The sequence below is a fragment of the Aegilops tauschii genome, chromosome 1 (genome assembly GCF_002575655.3).
Source record: "Aegilops tauschii subsp. strangulata cultivar AL8/78 chromosome 1, Aet v6.0, whole genome shotgun sequence".
NCBI classification, from domain to species: domain Eukaryota; kingdom Viridiplantae; phylum Streptophyta; class Magnoliopsida; order Poales; family Poaceae; genus Aegilops; species Aegilops tauschii.
The window spans coordinates 372,476,281-372,497,915 of NC_053035.3; positions in this window are offsets into that span (position 1 = coordinate 372,476,281).

Genomic DNA, 21,635 nt, shown 5'->3' on the forward strand with positions numbered 1-21,635 from the left:
AGATTCCGACGGACTTAAGCATCACTGCGGATGAGAAAATCTCATCGTAGTCAACTCCTTGAACATGTGAAAATACTCTTTGCCACAAGTCGAGCTTCATAGACGGTAACATTACCGTCCATGTCCGTCTTCTTCTTAAAGATCCATTTATCTCAATGGCTTGCCGATCATCGGGCAAGTTCACCAAAGTCCATGCTTTGTTCTGATACATGGATCCTATCTCGGATTTCGTGGCTTCTAACCATTTGTCGGAATATGGGCCCACCATCGCTTCTCCATAGCTCGTAGGTTCATTGTTGTCTAGCAACATGACTTCCAAGACAGGATCACGTACCACTCTAAAGTAGTACGCATCCTCGTCGTCCTACGAGGTTTGGTAGTGACTTGATCCGAAGTTTCATGATCACTATCATAAGCTTCCACTTCAATTGGTGTAGGTGCCATAGGAATAACTTCCTGTGCCCTGCTACACACTAGTTGAAGTGACGGTTCAATAACCTTATCAAGTCTCCACCATCCTCCCACTCAATTCTTTCGAGAGAAACTTTTCCTCGAGAAAGGACTCGTTTCTAGAAGCAATTACTTTTGCTTCCAGATCTGAAATAGGAGGTATACCCAACTGTTCTGGGTATTCTTATGAAGATGCATTTATCCGCTTTGGGTTCGAGCTTATCAGCCTGAAACTTTTTCACACAAGCGTCGCAGCCCCAAACTTTCAAGAAACGACAACTTAGGTTTCTCTAAACGGTGTCGTCTCAACGGAATTGCGTGGTGCCCCTTTTAAAGTGAATGCGGTTATCTCTAATGCCTAACCCATAAACGATAGTGGTAATTCGATAAGAGACATCATGGTATGCACCATATCCAATAGGGTGCAGTTATGATGTTCGGACACACCATCACACTGTGGTGTTCCAGGCGGTATTAATTGTGAAACACTTTCCACAATGTCTTAATTGTGTGCCAAACTCGTAACTCAGATATCTCTATGATCATATCATAGACATTTTATCCTCTTGTCACGACGATCTTCAACTTCACTCTGAAATTACTTGAACCTTTCAATAATTCAGACTTGTGTTTCATCAAGTAAATATTCTCAGCATCTACTCAAATCATCTGTGAAGAAAGAACATATCGATATCCACTGCGTGCCTCAGCACTCATTGGACTGCACACATCAAAATGTAAGCTAATGCCGAAAATTAAAGACCTTAAACGGAAAGACACAGGAGGTGGCGAAAAACGAACTTCCAACAAGTTGCTTTCTTGTTCCATCTTACTGAAAACGAGGCCTTTCAGTCATCTTGCCCATGTGGTATGATTTGCATGTCTCAAGTGATTCAAAATCAAGTGAGTCCAAACGATCCATCTGCATGGAGTTTCTTCATGCATATATACCAATAGACATGGTTCGCATGTCTCAATCTTTTCAAAAAATGAGTGAGTCCAAAGATCCATCTACATGGAGCTTCTTCATGCGTTCTATAGCAATATGACTCAAGTGGCAGTGCCACAAGTATGTGGTACTATCATTACTATCTTATATCTTTTGGCATGAACATGTGTATCACTATGATCGAGATTCATTTTAGGTGCAAGACCATTGAAGGTATTATTCAAATAAATAGAGTAACCATTATTCTCCTTAAATGAATAACCGTATTGCGATAAACATAATCCAATCATGTTTATGCTCAACGCAAACACCAATCTCGATGGTAGAGGGAGCATGCGATGCTTGATCACATCAACCTTGGAAACACTTCCAACACACATCGTCATCTCACCTTTAGCTAGTCTCCATTTATTCCGCAGCTTTTATTTCGAGTTACTAACACTTAGCAACCGAACCGGTATCTAATAGCCTGGTGCTGCTAGGAGTACTAGTAAAGTACACATTCATATAATGTATATCCAATATACTTTTGTCGACCTTGCCTGCCTTCTCATCTACCAAGTATCTAGGGTAGTTCTGCTTCAGTGACCGTTCCCCTCATTACAGGAGCACTTAGTCTCGGGTTTGGGTTTAACCTTGGGATTCTTCACTAGAGCAGCAAATGATTTGCCGTTTCATGAAGTATCCCTTCTTGCCCTTGCCCTTCTTGAAACTAGTGGTTTTATTAACCATCAACAATTGATGCTCCTATTTGATTTCTACTTTCGCGGTGTCAAACATCGCGAATAGCTCAAAGATCATCATATCTATCCCTGATATGTCATAGTTCATCACGAAGCTCTAATAGCTTGGTGGCAGTGACTATGGAGAACCATCACTATCTCATCTGGAAGATTAACTCCCACTCGATTCAAGCGATTGTGGCACTCAGACAATCTGAGCACATGCTCAACGATTGAGCTTTTCTCCCTTAGTCTGCAGGCTTAAGAAACTTGTCAGAGGTCTCATACCTCTTGACGTGGGCACTAGTCTGAAATCCCAATTTCAGTCTTCGGAACATCTCATATGTTCTGCGACGTTTCAAAACGTCTTTGGTGCCACAATTCTAAACCGTTAGCATTACGCACTGAACTATCACGTAGTCATCAAAACGTGTATGCCAGATGTTCCGCAACATCTACAGACGACGCTGAGGTTCAGCATACCGAGCGGTGCATTAAGGACATAAGCCTTCTGTGCAGCAATGAGGACAATCCTCAGTTTACGGACCCAGTCCGCATAATTGCTACTATCAACTTTCAACTAAATTTTCTCTAGGAACATATCTTAAACAGTAGAACTAAAGCGTAAGCTATGACATAATTTGCAAAGACCTTTTGACTATGTTCATGATAATGAAGTTCATCTGATTATTGAACTCCCACTCAGACAGATATCCCTCTAGTCATCTAAGTGATACATGATCCGAGTCAAACTAGGCCGTGTCCGATCATCACGTGAGACGGACTAGTCATCATCGGTGAACATCTCCATGTTGATCGCATCTACTATACGACTCATGTTCGACCTTTCGATCTCTTGTGTTCCGAGGCCATGTCTGTACATGCTAGGCTCGTCAAGTCAACCTAAGTGTTTCGCATGTGTTCCGAGGCCATGTCTGTACATGCTAGGCTCGTCAACACCCGTTGTATTCGAACGTTAGAATCTATCACACCCGATCATCACGTGGTGCTTCGAAACAACGAACCTTCGCAACAGTGCACAGTTAGGGGGAACACGTCTCTTGAAATTTTAGTGAGGGATCATCTTATTTATGCTACCGTCGTTCTAAGCAAATAAGATGTAAACATGACAAACATCACATGCAAATCATAAAGTGACGTGATATGGCCAATATCATCTTGCGCCTTTGATCTCCATCTTCGAGGCGCGTCATGATCACCTTCGTCACCGGCATGACACCATGATCTCCATCATCATGATCTCCATCATCGTGTCTTCATGAAGTTGTCTCGCCAACTATTACTTCTACTACTATGGCTAACAGTTAGCAATAAAGTAAAGTAATTACATGGCGTTTTCATTGACACGCAGGTCATACAATAAATTAAGACAACTCCTATGGCTCCTGCCGGTTGTCATACTCATCGACATGCAAGTCGTGATTCCTATTACAAGAACATGATCAATCTCATACATCACATATATCATTCATCACATCCTTTTGGCCATATCACATCACATAGCAAACCCTGCAAAAACAAGTTAGACGTCCTCTAATTGTTGTTGCATGTTTTACGTGGCTGCTATGGGATTCTAGCAAGAACGTTTCTTACCTACGCAAAAGCCACAACGTGATATGCCAATTTCTATTTACCCTTCATAAGGACCCTTTTCATCGAATCCGATCCGACTAAAGTGGGAGAGACAGACACCCGCTAGCCACCTTATGCAACTAGTGCATGTCAGTCGGTGGAACCTGTCTCACGTAAGTGTACGTGTAAGGTCGGTCCGGGCCGCTTCATCCCACGATGCCGCCGAATCAAGATAAGACTAGTAACGGCAAGTAAATTGACAACATCAACGCCCACAACTACTTTGTGTTCTACTCGTGCATAGAAACTACGCATAGACCTAGCTCATGATGCCACTCTAGGGGAACGTAGCAGAAATTCAAAATTTTCTACGCATCACCAAGATCAATCTATGGAGTTTACTATCAACGAGGGAAGGGGAGTGCATCTACATACCCTTGTAGATCGCGAGCGGAAGCGTTCAAGAGAACGGGGTTGATGGAGTCGTACTCGTCGTGATCCAAATCACCGATGATCCTAGCGCCGAACGGACGGCACCTCCGCGTTCAACACCCGTACGGAGCAGCGACGTCTCCTCCTTCTTGATCCAGAAAGCGGGGAGGAGAGGTTGATGGAGATCCAGCAGCACGACGGTGTGGTGGTGGAAGTAGCGGGATTCCAACAGGGCTTCGCCAAGCGCTGCGGGAGGAGGGAGATGTGTCACGGGAGGGAGAGGGAGGTGCCAGGGCTTAGATATTGCTGCCCTCCCTCCCCCCACTATATATAGGGCCAAGGGAGAGGGGGGCGCAGCCTTGGCCCTTCCTCCAAGGAAGGGTGCGGCCAAGGAGGAGTCCATCCTCCCCAAGGCACCTCGGAGGTGCCTTCCCCCTTTAGGACTCTCCCTTTATCTTATCTCTTGGCGCATGGGCCTCTTGGGGCTGGTTCCCTTGGCCCATATAGGCCAAGGCGCACACCCCACAGCCCATGTGGCCCCCCCCGGGGCATGTGGACCCCTTGGTGGACCCCCGGACCCCTTTCGGCACTCCCGGTACAATACCGATAATGCGCGAAACCTTTCCGGCGACCAAAACAAGACTTCCCATATATAAATCTTTACCTCCGGACCATTCCGGAACTCCTCGTGACGTCCGGGATCTCATCCGGGACTCCGAACAACTTTCGAGTTACCGCATACTAATATCTTTACAACCCTAGCGTCACCGAACCTTAAGTGTGTAGACCCTACGGGTTCGGGAGACACGCAGACATGACCGAGACGACTCTCCGGTCAATAACCAACAGCGGGATCTGGATACCCATGTTGGCTCCCACATGCTCCTCGATGATCTCATCGGATGAACCACGATGTCGAGGATTCAATCAATCCCGTATACAATTCCCTTTGTCTACCGGTATAGTACTTGCCCGAGATTCGATCGTCGGTATCCCGATACCTTGTTCAATCTCGTTACCGGCAAGTCTCTTTACTCGTCCCGTAACACATCATCCCGTGATCAACTCCTTGGTCACAGTGTGCACATTATGATGATGTCCTACCGAGTGGGCCCAGAGATACCTCTTCGTTTACACGGAGTGACAAATCCCAGTCTCGATTCGTGCCAACCCAACAGACACTTTCGGAGATACCTGTAGTGCACCTTTATAGCCACCCAGTTACGTTGTGACGTTTGGTACATTCAAAGCATTCCTACGGTATCCGGGAGTTGCACAATCTCATGGTCTAAGGAAATGATACTTGACATTAGAAAAGCTCTTAGCAAACGAACTACACGATCTTGTGCTAGGCTTAGGATTGGGTCTTGTCCATCACATCTTCTCCTAATGATGTGATCCCGTTATCAACGACATCCAATGTCCATGGTCAGGAAACCGTAACCATCTCTTGATCAACGAGCTAGTCAACTAGAGGTTTACTAGGGACATGGTGTTGTCTATGTATCCACACATGTATCTGAGTTTCCTATCAATACAATTCTAGCATGGATAATAAACGATTATCATGAACAAGGAAATATAATAATAACCAATTTATTATTGCCTCTAGGGCATATTTCCAACAGTAACTGTCACGAGTTATCTTCGATGTTATTGGCCTTGAGCGGGTTCTGGTATTGCGGAAGCACTCCTCTCCCGAGGCAAGCCCTCCGGAGGCTCGCGTGGTTTTAAGCCCCCTGGGGAGCCTGCTGGCCCGGCCAAGAGGGCCTTGCGAGGAGCCAACTGCCGGATTACGGCAAGGTGTGCGCGCGGTGATCCTGCGACAGTTGCATTCCTGCTACCTCTTGAGCATGCATTGGTTTTTCCCTTGAAGAGGAAAGGGTGATGTAGAAAATTAGTGTAAGTATTTCCCTCAGTTTTGAGAACCAAGGTATCAATCCAGCAGGAGACAACGCACAAGTCACCTAGTACCTGCACAAACAATCAAGAACCTTGCAACCAACGCGATAAAGGGGTTGTCAATCCCTTCACGGTCACTCGGAAAAGTGAGATCTAATACAGATAGTAAAGTAATATTTTTGGTATTTTTGTTGTATAAATTGGAAAGTAAAGATTGCAAAATAGTAAACGAGATGCTATGTAAATAAAAGAGATGCAATATAATAGGAAAGAGACCCGGGGGCCATGAGTTTCACTAGTGGCTTCTCTCATGATAGCATGTATTACAGCGGGTGAACAAATTACTACCGAGAAATTGATAGAACAGCGCATAGTTATGAAGATATCTAAGGCAATGATCATGAATATAGGCATCACGTCTGCGTCAAGTAGACCGATATGATCTGCATCTACTACTATTACTCCACACATCGACCGCTATCCAGCATGCATCTAGAGTATTAAGTTCATAAGTACGGAGTAACGCATTAAGGAAGATGACATGATGTAGAGGGATAAACTCAAGCAATATGATATAAACCCCATCTTTTTATCCTCGATGGCAACAATACAATACGTGCCTTGCTGCCCCTACTGTCACTTGGAAAGGACACCGCAAGATTGAACCCAAAGCTAAGCACTTCTCCCATTGCAAGAAAGATCAATCTAGTAGGCCAAACTAAACCGATAATTTGAAGAGACTTGCAAAGATATCAAATCATGCATATAAGAATTCAGAGAAGAACCAAATAATATTCATAGATAATCTTGTTCATAAATCCACAATCATCGGATCTCGGCAAACACACCGCAAAAGAGTATTACATCGAATAGATCTCCAAGAACATCGAGGAGAATTTGTATTGAGAATCAAAGAGAGAGAAGAAGCCATCTAGCTAATAACTATGGACCCGAAGGTCTGTGGTAAACTACTCACGCTTCATCGGAGAGGCAATGGTGTTGATGTAGAAGCCCTCCGTGATCAATTCCCCCTCCGGCAGATCGCTGGAAAAGGCCCCAAGATGGGATCTCACGGGTACAGAAGGTTGCGGCGGTGGAAAAGTGGTTTCGTGGCCCCCCCGATGTTTCTAGGGTATAAGAGTATATATAGGCGAAAGAAGTACGTCGGTGGAGCTACGAGGGGCCCACGAGGGTGGGGGCGCGCCTACCCCCTGGGCGCGCCCTTCTGCCTCGTGGCTTCCTCGTGGAGTTCCAGACTTCGACTCCAAGTCTTCTGGATTGCTTTCGGTCCAAGAAAGATCATCACGAAGCTTTCATTCTGTTTGGACTCCGTTTGGTATTCCTTTTCTGCAAAACTCTATCATAGGCAAAAAAAACAGAAACTGGCACTAGGTCTCCGGTTAATAGGTTAGTCCCAAGAATAATATAAAAGAGCATATTAAAGCCCATTAAACATCCAAAACAGATAATATAATAGCATGGAACAATAAAAAATTATAGATTCGTTGGAGACGTACACTGGTGCATCGGTCCTAAACAAATGGTTTTTAACCCCTTTCCGCGACGGCATTTGGAACCGTCGCCAAGTGAGTGTGGGCGATAGGGGTGTCCTTCCCACACGACCCAGAAACCGTCGGGGATAGGGCCCCTATAGTACTCCTACTCGTTTCTGCTCGCATTGTCATCATAGTCGGAATTCTGTGGTGCTACATTTACGATGCGCGGCCCATCACAAACGGTTCACTATTATTGAATGTGTATGATGCATGACCCATCACAAACGGTTCACCGTTAAGAAGATTGGCTAATCGTCGTACGAGTGTCAGACAGGATTACGAAATGTCGGACCGTCGTAACATCGTCGTACACGACAACTATCGCACACACTATTTTGTGGTGCAACGTTTACGATGCATACTTCATCAGAAACAGTTCATGGTTGCGAATCGTGTATGATAAGGCAACTAACACAAACGTTTAGTTTGCCCGCACCATTTGTGATATTGTCTGACATCGCACACGCTTTGCAAATGGCAACTATGTGCATGCTTGCACACGTTTCCTCTTTGTGAACCGTCTCGGATTATGGTGCATATCGCAAACGATTGTGTTTTACCAACCGTGTCTGCCATAACAACCTAGAGAGTGTAATTTCACCGTAATTTAATTGCTGCTTTTCCAAATTGTACCGGATTTGAATTTGAATTTGAATGTATGCTACAACTTTATTCATATCCATCAGGTTCAAACAACCAATGCATTATTCGATTCATAGGTACATATGTTTAAGAATTACATAAGAACCAAATAAAGAATGATGAACCACAGTTGTATACTTGTACTATTAAAGACGGTAAAGAAAGAGGCGAAATATATTCTGGTTGCTAAACAAGGTGAAGCGGAATGCCCATATTGTGCCCTCCTCCATGCAGAAGGCACGCATGACTCTAGTCCAACCCCTTGTGATGGCCGACCGCCCATCCTTCACGATCTTCATGAAAACATCTAGATAATCATCGTGTTCTGATAGAAATACTTTAACCTTTGCATGCCAACCAATCATGTAGTTTGAGAGGTAATCTTGAGTAAACTGCTTTGGCAACCACTGCGAAGGAAAAAGATTCAGACATTGTCATCTAACACAACTCATTATGGGCAGTAAAAAGAAGGCTGCAGAGTTCTTACTTACCATCCTGCAGTTCGCTGTTGTCTTGGATAAAGTGTAAACAAATAGTTTATTTGCCATCTTTGGACCCATTTTACTAAAAATCTTTATCAGCTTCCTCACTTGATGCTGGTTCATCGATATCTCATTGCCCCATACACAGAAAGGGTCGAAACGCGGATCTTTACCAATGACATATGTACCTAAAAGCACCAAGTTAATATTAGAAGCTAAACAACAATTGCACAATGATGTAGTACAACACTCTTTTATAATATGTCTATATACATCCGTATGTGGCAGTCCATTTGAAATCTCTAAAAAGACAAATATTTAGGAACGGAGGGAGTATCTTATAACATCCAATATACTCACATATTAGATGAATTAACATCTTATATTATGGGCCGGAAGGAGTTTAGTTCATTCTTACAAATTATCGGTTGATTAACTGCTGTTGTATCCATGGGTTACAGTTAGTTTGACCTAGTTCGGGCTCAAATAGCCCTAAAGTATATCTAAACATGAGGGCTAGTTTGAGCTAGTTGCATCTATAACCCACCCAAAAAAAACTATCCAACCCAAGAGGTGCTAATTGGAGCTAGTTCTCCTAGTGCATTTATTGTCAATCTAACCCTGCCATCCAAACAACTCTTTGGATGGAGTTAGTTCAAGGTTAGTAATGAGCTAGAAACTAACTTTAACCTCTAGCTAAGTTGAGTATCCAAACAGGGTTGTGTTGCTGCTGCTCTTCTACGTATATCTAGACATCATTAGAACATTAATGTAACACTCTTCCTTGTTGCTATGTAGCCTAGGATTGCATATTTAGACATTAAGTACAATGCATGTTGTTATGTAGCCTCAGATATATTACGTGTGGCCTTGTTAACCTAACGAAAAATGGGTGGCAGATATATTCAGTTAAAAGTCCGATTCACCGATTAGTCCCTTATCAGCCGCCGGCCTATATGGTACCAGCTACCGATATCCTGAAGAGTGAGCAGATATAAGCCAAGGGATGAAACTAACCTCGATGGAAAACATCAGTCGTTCCCAAAATTGTCCTGTGTAGGTACATTGAGAAGCATGTTAAGCACAACAGGCTAAACATCAACAAAAATTATACATGGCAGACAAAATAATCTCCAAAAGATAGCTTCAGTGTGCAGGTTTAAGCACGCTAGTAAAGAAAAACAAGTGGAAGGTGTGCTAACTGCAACAGGCCTAACATTTAACAACAAGCAAACATAGTCATTCAAACTGGTATTGTGCCAGTCTAAGTACACTGGTTATGGTTAAATAAAAATGGAAAGGCGTGTTAACTACAAGATGCAGCAACCAAATGTAGTCATTCATAGTGGTATTGTTGAAACTGGTACTGATGAAATTGAACTGCATAGTTCATACTTGCACATATAGAACATCACGTTGTGAATACTTGGAATAAACAAGGCATACTACGAACAACCAAAGATAGCATTTGAAACTGAACATATGCTAACTACAAACAACCGAACAATCAAAAAAAAATTAAAAGAGGCATATGCTAGCTATAACAGGCTTAACAACAAGCAAATATATGCATTCCTATCGGTATGTTTAAAACTGGATTGATGAAATGTACTGCACAGTAAATAATTGCACATATAGAGCATCACATTGTGAACAACTGAAATAAACAAATCATGGGTTTCCTCACTTGTCATAGATGGGCTCGTTCCCGTGAGAAGAGCACGGACCCTGGATGCGCTCCATGTTGTCGCAGATGGGCTCCTTCCCCTTGCAAGAGCACGGCTGTAGGGTGCCCTCCTTGATGTCGCAGACGGGCGCTTTCCCCTTGGAAGAGCAGATGGGCTCTTTCCCCTGGTAGAGCCAGAGAGGGTGCCCTCCTCGTGGTCACTGTCGATGAGGTCTGACTTGGAAGCTATGGATCCCAAGCCAGCATTGCAGAACGTGTCCTTCAGAAATGACAAAAGGGGCTCGATGGCAATGTAGAATGGGAAACTATTGACAGCGAGCCAGAGGAGATCACGGGCGGGGCCATGGATGAGATCGACGGCGGTTGAACCCGAGGGGTTGGGGTGGGCCACTTAACCTGTGACACAGCCCACCTCAGGCCGTCGCTGTCGATGACCTTGATGTCATAGCTGGTGGCCGAGACATGCCCGCATACTCTAGCCCGCTGCTTGAGTTCCTGCCGCCAGTAATGGTCATCAGCTTCCTCGGCGACGTCGGGCGAAGAGACCGCTATACACCTCTTTTGGGCCAGTCGCTCCTCGAGCTCCACGGGAAGCGTAGCCGGGCTTAGGCTGCGATGCTCTGGAGTGGGGGATGGGGATGGGGATGGGGATCTGTAGGAAAGGGGGCGTTTGGCAGGCGTCATCTAAGAAACTCAGGGCGGCCTGGGTATGAGATCGGTGGGTAAGTTGCACGGGCAAACCGGCAGATGTTGACAATGGAGGCCTTGCGGCGGCGGCGGGGACCTTGCTAGGGTTTCGAGCGAGGAAGGGTGTGTGTGTGTGCGCGCGCACGCCCGAGGAGGTTTTGGTGTGTGTGTGTGTGTGTGTGTGTGTGGAGGGGGCGTGGGGTGTTTGAGGAAATGACGCGGGTACTGAAAATTTTACTACGCGGGAGTCAAACGCGGGAGTGAAATGCCGGGCTATTGAAAATTTTGATGACAGTGCATCGCACACGGTCCGGAGATAACAACCGTGTGTTATGAAATAGAAAAACCCTCGAGGCGGGAAAATATTTTCTAGGGATGCAGCCGGGATTGGGAACAAGAAACATCGCACACGGTCCGGAGATAACAACCGGGTGTTATGAAACAGAAAAACCCTCGAGGCGGGCATATATTTTTTAGAGAGGGAGCCTCGTGGAGCCCAATGTACTGTGCGGATGTGTGCGGGACAGGTGCACCAGCGTGGCACACGGTTAGTTTGAGTGAACCGTTTTTGTTGCGTCATCCGACTTGTCTAATGTTCATAAATTTGGCGAAAAATGATGCGGGAGAGGGTCACAAGACGAACACACTTGCATGTGGACCAAATTTATGTATCAAAAGGGTGGTTTGATTTTCAAATACCAAATGAAACTTCGATGTGGCACCTCTCTCGCAAAGCGCACTGTATTGCTTGCCCCCCTCCTTCCTCGTGTCGGCACGAAGGGAATCCTAAGCTATGAATGCATGCCCCCCCAACCGAGATTCATTCACCTAGCAAAGTGTGAAGTAGCTAGCAGCCCCCCTCCCTCGTGTCGGCACGAAGGGAATCCTAAGCTATGAATGCATGCCCCCCAACCTAGGTTCACCTAGCAAAGTGCGAAGTAGCTAGCAGCCCCCCTCCCTCGTGTCGGCACGAAGGGATTCCTAAGCTATGAATGCATGCCCCCCCCCAAACCGAGGTTCACCTAGCAAAGTGCGAAGTTGCTAGCATCCCCCTCCCTCGTGTCTGCATGAATGGAATCCTAAGCTATGAATGCATGCCCTCCCCCCAACCAAGGTTCACCCTAGCAAAGTGCAAAGTAGCTAGCTGAAGGAAATATGCCCTAAAGGTAATAAATTTGTTATTTATATTTCCTTATATCATGATAAATGTTTATTATTCATGCTAGAATTGTATTAACCGGAAACTTAGTACATGTGTGAATACATAGACAAACAGAGTGTCACTAGTATGCCTCTACTTGACTAGCTCGTTGAATCAAAGATGGTTAAGTTTCCTAGCCATAGACATGAGTTGTCATTTGATTAACGGGATCACATCATTAGAGAATGATGTGATTGACTTGACCCATTCCGTTAGCTTAGCACTTGATCGTTTAGTTTGTTGCTATTGCTTTCTTCATGACTTATACATGTTCCTATGACTATGAGATTATGCAACCCCCGAATACCGGAGGAACACTTTGTGTGCTATCAAACGTCACAACGTAACTGGGTGATTATAAAGATGCTCTACAGGTGTCTCCGATGGTGTTTGTTGAGTTGGCATAGATCGAGATTAGGATTTGTCACTCCGATTGTCGGAGAGGTATCTCTGGGCCCTCTCGGTAATGCACATCACTATAAGCCTTGCAAGAAATGTAACTAATGAGTTAGTTGCGGGATGATGCATTAAGGAACGAGTAAAGAGACTTGCCGGTAACGAGATTGAACTAGGTATTGAGATACCGACGATCGAATCTCGGGCAAGCAACATACCGATGACAAAGGGAACTACGTATGTTGTTATGCGGTTTGACCGATAAAGATCTTCGTAGAATATGTAGGAACCAATATGAGCATCCAGGTTCCGCTATTGGTTATTGACCGGAGATGAGTATCGGTCATGTCTACATAGTTCTCGAAGTCGTAGGGTCCGCATGCTTAACGTTCGGTGATGATCGGTATTATGAGTTTATGTGTTTTGATGTATCGAAGGTTGTTCGGAGTCCCGGATATGATCACGGACATGACGAGGAGTCTCGAAATGGCCGAGACATAAAGATCGATATATTGGATGACTATGTTTGGACATCGGAATGGTTCTGGGTTAGTTCGGGCATTTACCGGAGTACCGGGAGGTTACCGGAACCCCCCGGGAAGTATATGGGCCTTATTGGGCCATAGTGGGAGAGAGGAGAAGGGAGCATAGGAGGGGGCGCCCCCCAAGCCCAATCCGAATTGAGTGGGGGCCGGCCCCCTTTCCTTCCCCCTCTCTCCCCCTTCCTTCCTCTCCTAATCCAACTAGGGAAGGGGGGTCCTACTCCCGGTGGGAGTAGGACTCCCCTTGGGCGCGCCATAGAGGGCCGGCCCTCCCCCTCCTCCACTCCTTATATACGGGGGAGGGGGGCACCCCATAGACACACAAGTTGACAGTTGTCTTAGCCGTGTGCGGTGCCCCCCTCCACAGATTCCACCTCGGTCATATCGTTGTAGTGCTTAGGCGAAGCCCTACGTCGAACTTCATCATCACCGTCATCACGCCGTCGTGCTGACGAAGCTCTCCCTCGGCACTCAGCTGGATCGAGAGTTCGTGGGACGTCACCGAGCTGAATGTGTGCAGATCGCGGAGGTGCCGTACTTTTGGTACTAGGATCGGTCGGATCGTGAAGACGTACGACTACATCAACCGCGTTGTCATAACGCTTCCGCTTTCGGTCTATGAGGGTACGTGGACAACACTCTCCCCTCTCGTTGCTGTGCATCACCTAGATGGATCTTGCGTGTGCATAGGATTTTTTTTAAATTACTACGTTCCCCAACAGTGGCATCCGAGCCAGGTCTATGCGTAGATGTTATATGCATGAGTAGAACACAAAGAGTTGTGGGCGATAATAGTCATACTGCTTACCAGCATGTCATACTTTGATTCGGCGGTATCGTTAGATGAAGCGGCCCGGACTGACATTACGCGTACGCTTGCGTGAGACTGGTTCTACCGACGTGATTCGCACACAGGTGGCTGGCGAGTGTCAGTTTCTCCAACTTTAGTTGAATCGAGTGTGAGTACGCCCGGTCCTTGTTGAAGGTTAAAACAGCACTCTTGACGAAAAATCGTTGTGGTTTTGATGCTACATGGACATATGTTCCGAAAGTGATTTTATTATGTAGTTGTCACTACAATACATGCTAATGTATTACAGTAGTTCACCAAAATAAGTTATGTATAAACGTGTAACCTACTTTGTTTGTTTTTGTCTCATTAGTAACTTATCTGGTACACTAATCTACAAGTTCAAACTTTCAGGAAGCTATGGAAAAAATGATTGAACAGCCACAACCACCTGAAGGTGACGAGGCTACCACAGGCACAATGTCACCTCTTGCTGCAGTGCGTCCGTATCTCTCCACTAACAGTGCAAAAAGCACCTTCCTGCGTAATTCTGGGTTGGTTGTCAAGGTAACCTCGTCCAAATCGCCTACTGAACAAAATCTTCCGGCTAGACAGAGTGATATATCCGTGCTCCAGACACAAGTCCAATCCCTAATGGACGTCATTTTGGAAACAAGAATAGTGGTTGATAAATGTCGTCAAGATATGGATGGTTTTGAAACCAGACTATCAGACATTCGCTTCGTTGTTCAAGAGCAATGGCGGAAAAAAGGTGAAGATCGTGCTGCTCCATCAGATTCTACAGCCTGAAACATTAGCACTCGGGTCAAATGATTTGTGCTTCTATACATCTAATGGTGCTTTTATCTGCAAGGCCTGTAAACTTTATGCCAACAGGCCTTTTGTTGTGATACAGCATTTATGCTGCTGCCAAAGGCTGCAATAATTACGACGCTATTTTTGTATAGTGTAGGTTTATCTTAGTAATGTATTCGGCCGAAAGCTTCATAGGAGCCCAACATGCCAACATTCGTCGGGCCCATTCCAATTGGGCTAAAAACAATTATGGGCCGAAATTTGCATGTAGCCCACTAAAAATATCTGGGCCTAAATCAGCATAAGATTTCATATTTTTCTGGTAGGCATGTGCCCATAGTGGGCCTTTAACAGGCCTAAACATAATTTGGGCCCTCAATAACAATAGGCCGTTTACAGGTGTAAATATCTCGAGCCCATAAAAAACATGGGCCTTTAAAAGACCGAAAGTGAGATTGGGCCCATTTACGATGCGGATCTTTCACAGGCCGAAATTCGGACGGGCCGTAAATGCGCCGACCTAATACACGGGCCTTTAACAGGATGGAAGTTCGGTCGGGCTAGATTATCGTCATTTTTATATGGGCCGTTAATGGGCCCGATGTGACGTTGTGCCACATATGGCCCATGGATTTCGTCCGACGTTAACAGGCCGAAAATCACAACAGGCCGAAAGGGGCCCAAATCTATGGCGGGCCGCTAACAGGCCGAATGTCAGACGTGGCCGAATATGACCCAAATCCTTCACGGTCGTTTATGGGCCGAAAGTTTCAATGGCCTGTAAATGGGCCCAAATGAAGCAGGACCTTTAACAGGCCGGAAATACACCGGGCCGTAATTCGGCCCATATACTTAGCGGACTGTTAACGGGCCAAAAGTGATCATGGGCCGCGATGATGACAAGTTTAGGACAGGCCGTTGACGGGTCCATTTGACAGTAGCTGTACGGGCCTTAACTGAGAATGTTGGGCCTTTATCTGGGTCGGCCCATTATGGTCCGCAAAATCTCGCGGGCCTTTAGCTGGGCCGGCCCATAATGGCCCGCAAAATCTTGTGGGCCTTTAGCTGGGCCGGCCCATTATGATACGAAAAATCTCGTGGGCCTTTTGCTGGGTTGGCCCATTATGGACCACAAAATCTTGTGGGCCTTTAGTTGGGACAACCCATTTAAACTTTATGGGCCACTTTTGGGCCGGTCCACGTGTCAGCATATCATAGGCGCATCTCGCCCATTGGATGAGTGACACCTGTGCCAACGCAGAGCTGACACGTGTTTCCGTCAGCCAGTCAGAATTTTACACGTGGAAAATCCCCATTGGTCCTGGCTGTTAATGGGTTATCGGATCCAAAACCTCACCCAATAGCTTAACAACGTTCCGTTACAGTGGATGCCACATGTCGGTCACCCTTGACGAAAGCACTTCTGTGACACGCGATTTATCGTCATGGAAGTGGACACTTCCGTGATGATAATTTTGGTAATGGCATGGAACACTTCTACGACATCACAGGTATGACTATCTTGATTCTGTCATAAATTTGTCATGGCTGTACATGCATGACAGAAAACGTGACCTACTGTGACAAACACGTATCATCACGGAAGTGTCTTTTTTTGTAGTGTCTATAGCTGCAAAATGGAGGAGAATAGTTCTGTAAGTGAGCATATACTGAAAATGTATGGGTATCATAATCACTTGACTCAGCTGGGAGTTAATCTTCCGGTTGATAGTGTCATTGACAGAGTTCTTCAATCACTGCCACCAAGCTACAAAAGCTTCGTGATGAACTATAACATGCAAGGGATGGATAAGACGATTCTCGAGCTCTTCGCAATGCTAAAGGCTGCGGAGGTAGAAATCAAGAAGGAGCATCAAGTGTTGATGGTCAACAAGACCACCAGTTTCAAGAAAAGGGCAAAGGGAAGAAGGGGAACTTCAAGAAGAACGGCAAGCAAGTTGCTGCTCAAGTGAAGAAACCCAAATCTAGACCTAAGCCTGAGACTGAGTGCTTCTACTGCAAAGGGATTGGTCACTGGAAGCGGAACTGCCCCAAGTATTTGGCGGATAAGAAGGATGGCAAGGTGAACAAAGGTATATGTGATATACATATTATTGATGTGTACCTTACTGATACTCGCAGTAGTACCTGGGTATTTGATACTTGTTCTGTTGCTAATATTTGCAACTCGAAACAGGGACTACGGATTAAGCGAAGATTGGCTAAGGACGAGGTGACGATGCGCGTGGGAAATGGTTCCAAAGTCGATGTGATCGTCGTCGGCACGCTACCTCTACATCTACCTTCGGGATTAGTTTTAGACCTGAATAATTGTTATTTGGTGCCAACGGTAAGCATGAACATTATATCTGGATCTTGTTTGATGCGAAATGGCTATTCATTTAAATTTGAGAATAACGGTTGTTCTATTTATATGAGTAATATCTTTTATGGTCATGCACCCTTGAAGAGTGGTCTATTTTTGTTGAATCTCGATAGTAGTGACACACATATTCATAATATTGAAGCCAAAAGATGCAGAGTTGATAATGATAGTGCAACTTTTTTGTGGCACTGCCGTTTGGGTCATATGGGTGTAAAGCGCATGTAGAAACTCCATTCTGATGGACTTTTGGAATCACTTGATTATGAATCACTTGGTACTTGCGAACCATGCCTCATGGGCAAGATTACTAAAACTTTGTTCTCCGGAACAATGGAGCGAGCAACAGATTTATTGGAAATCATACATACTGATGTATGTGGTCTGATGAATATTGAGGCTCGCGGCGGGTATCGTTATTTTCTGACCTTCACAGATGATTTGAGCAGATATGGGTATATCTACTTGATGAAACATAAGTCTGAAACATTTGAAAAGTTCAAAGAATTTCAGAGTGAAGTGGAAAATCATCGTAACAAGAAAATAAATTTTCTACAATCTAATCGTGGAGGAGAATATTTGAGTTCCGAGTTTGGTCTCCATTGAAACAATGGGGAATAGCTTCGCAACTCACGCCACCTGGAAAACCACAGCGAAATGGTGTGTCCGAACGTCGTAACCGCACTTTATTAGATATGGTGCGATCTATGATGTCTCTTACTGATTTACCGCTATCATTTTGGGGTTATGCTTTAGAGACGGCTGCATTCACGTTAAATAGGGCACCATCTAAATCTGTTGAAACGACACCTTATGAACTGTGGCTTGGCAAGAAACCCAAATTGTCGTTTCTTGAAGTTTGGGGCTGCGATGCTTATGTGAAAAAGCTTCAACCTGATAAGCTCGAACCCAAATCGGAGAAATGTGACTTCATAGGATACCCAAAGGAGACTGTTGGGTACACCTTCTATCACAGATCCGAAGGCAAGACATTCGTTGCTAAGAATGGATCCTTTCTAGAGAAGGAGTTTCTCTCGAAAGAAGTGAGTGGGAGTAAAATAGAACTTGATGAGGTAACTGTACCTGCTCCCTTATTGGAAAGTAGTTCATCACAGAAATCAGTTCCTGTGACTACTACACCAATTAGTGAGGAAGCTAATGATGATGATGATCATGTAACTTCAGATCAAGTTACTACTGAACCTCGTAGGTCAACCAGAGTAAGATCCGCACCAGAGTGGTACGGTAATCCGGTTCTGGAGGTCATGTTACTTGACCATGATGAACCTACGAACTATGAGGAAGCGATGATGAGCCCAGATTCCGCGAAATGGCTTGAGGCCATCAAATCTGAGATGGGATCCATGTATGAGAACAAAGTGTGGACTTTGGTTGACTTGCCCGATGATCAGCAAGCCATAGAGAATAAATGAATCTTTAAGAAGAAGACTGACGCTGACGGTAATGTTTCTGTCTACAATGCTCGACTTGTTGCGAAAGGTTTTCGACAAGTTCAAGGAGTTGACTACGATGAGATCTTCTCACCCGTAGCGATGCTTAAGTCCGTCCGAATCATGTTAGCAATTGCTGCATTTTATGATTATGAAATTTGTCAAATGGATGTAAAGACGGCATTCCTGAATGGATTTCTGGAAGAAGAGTGTATATGATGCAACCCGAAGGTTTTATCAATCCAAAGGATGCTAACAAAGTGTGTAAGCTCCAGCGATCCATTTATGGACTGGTGCAAGCATCTCGGAGTTGGAATAAACGTTTTGATAGTGTGATCAAAGCATATGGTTTTATACAAACTTTTGGAGAAGCCCATATTTACAAGAAAGTGAGTGGGAGCTGTGTTGCATTTCTAATATTATATGTGGATGACATATGTTGATTGGAAATGATATAGAATTTCTGGATAGCATAAAAGGATACTTGAACAAGAGTTTTTCAATGAAAGACCTCGGTGAAGCTGCTTATGTATTGGGCATCAAGATCTATAGAGATAGATCAAGACGCTTAATTGGACTTTCACAAAGCACATACCTTGATAAAGTTTTGAAGAAGTTCAAAATGGATCAGTCAAAGAAAGGGTTCTTGCATGTGTTGCAAGGTGTGAAGTTGAGTCAGACTCAATGCCAGACCACTACAGAAGAAAAAGAGAAAATGAAAGTCATTCCCTATGCCTCAGCCATAGGATCTATCATGTATGCAATGCTGTGTACCAGACCTGAAGTGTGCCTTGCTATTAGCTTAGCAGGGAGGTACCAAAGTAACCCAGGAGTGGATCATTGGACAACGGTCAAGAACATCTTGAAATACCTGAAAAGGACTAAGGATATGTTTCTCGTTTATGGAGGTGACAAAGAGCTCGTCGTAAATGGTTACGTCGATGCAAGCTTTGACACCAATCCGTATGACTCTAAGTCACAAACCGGATACATATTTATATTGAACGGTGGAGCTGTCAGTTGGTGCAGTTCTAAGCAAAGCATCATGGCGGGATCTACGTTTGAAGAGGAGTACATAGCTGCTTCGGAAGCAGCAAATGAAGGAGTCTGGATGAAGGAGTTCATATCCGATCTAGGTGTCATACCTAGTGCATCGGGTCCAATGAAAATGTGACAATACTGGTGCAATTGCCTTGGCAAAGGAATCCAGATTTCACAAGAGAACCAAGCACATCAAGAGACGCTTCAATTCCATCCGCGATCAAGTCAAGGAGGGAGACATAGAGATTTGCAAGATACACACGGATCTAAATGTTGCAGATCTGTTGACTAAGCCTCTCTCACGAGCAAAACATGATCAACACCAAGACTCCATGGGTGTTAGAATCATTATTGTGTAATCTAGATTATTGACTCTAGTGCAAGTGGGAGACTGAAGGAAATATGCCCTAGAGGCAATAATAAAGTTGTTATTTATATTTCCTTATATCATGATAAATGTTTATTATTCATGCTAGAATTGTATTAACCAGAAACTTAGTACATGTGTGAATACATAGACAAACAGAGTGTCACTAGTATGCCTCTAATTGACTAGCTCGTTGAATCAAAGATTGTTATGTTTCCTAGCCATAGACATGAGTTGTCATTTGATTAACGGGATCACATCATTAGATAATGATGTGATTGACTTGACCCATTCCGTTAGCTTAGCACTTGATCGTTTAGTTTGTTGCTATTGCTTTCTTCATGACTTATACATGTTCCTATGACTATGAGATTATGCAACTCCCGAATACCGGAGGAACACTTTGTGTGCTATCAAACGTCACAACGTAACTGGGTGATTATAAAGATGCTCCACAGGTGCCTCCGATGGTGTTTGTTGAGTTGGCATAGACCGAGATTAGGATTTGTCACTCCGATTGTTGGAGAGATATCTCTGGGCCCTCTCGGTAATGCACATCACTATAAGCCTTGCAAGCAATGTAACTAATGAGTTAGTTGCGAGATGATGCATTACTGAACGAGTAAAGAGACTTGCTGGTAATGAGATTGAACTAGGTATTGAGATACCGACGATCGAATCTCGGGCAAGCAACATACCGATGACAAACGGAACAACGTATGTTGTTATGCGGTTTGACCGATAAAGATCTTCGTAGAATATGTTGGAACCAATATGAGCATCCAGGTTCCGCTATTGGTTATTGACCGGAGATGAGTATCGGTCATGTCTACATAGTTCTCGAACCCGTAGGGTCCGCACGCTTAATGTTCGGTGATGATCGGTATTATGAGTTTATGTGTTTTGATGTACCGAAGGTTGTTCGGAGTCCCGGATATGACCACGGACATGACGAGGAGTCTCGAAATGGTCGAGACATAAAGATCGATATATTGGATGACTATGTTTGGACATCGGAATGGTTCCGGGTGAGTTCGGGCATTTACCGGAGTACTCGGAGGTTACTGGAACCCCCCGGGAAGTATATGGGCCTTATTGGGCCATAGTGGGAGAGAGGAGAAGGGAGCCTAGGAGGGGTGCCCCCCAAGCCCAATCCGAGTTGGGTGGGGGGCGGCCCCCCTTTCCTCCCCCTCTCTCCCCCTTCCTTCCTCTCCTAATCCAACTAGGGAAGGGGGGAATCCTACTCCCGGTGGGAGTAGGACTCCCCTTGGGCGCGCCATAGAGGGCTTGCCCTCCCCCTCCTCCACTCATTTATATACGGGGGAGGGGGCACCCCATAGACACACAAGTTGACAGTTGTCTTAGTCGTGTGCGGTGGCCCCCTCCACAGATTCCACCTCAGTCATATCGTTGTAGTGCTTAGGCGAAGCCCTACGTCGGTAACTTCATCATCACCGTCATCACGCCATCGTGGTGACGAAGCTCTCCCTCGACACTCAACTGGATCGAGAGTTCGTGGGATGTCACCGAGCCGAACGTGTGCAGA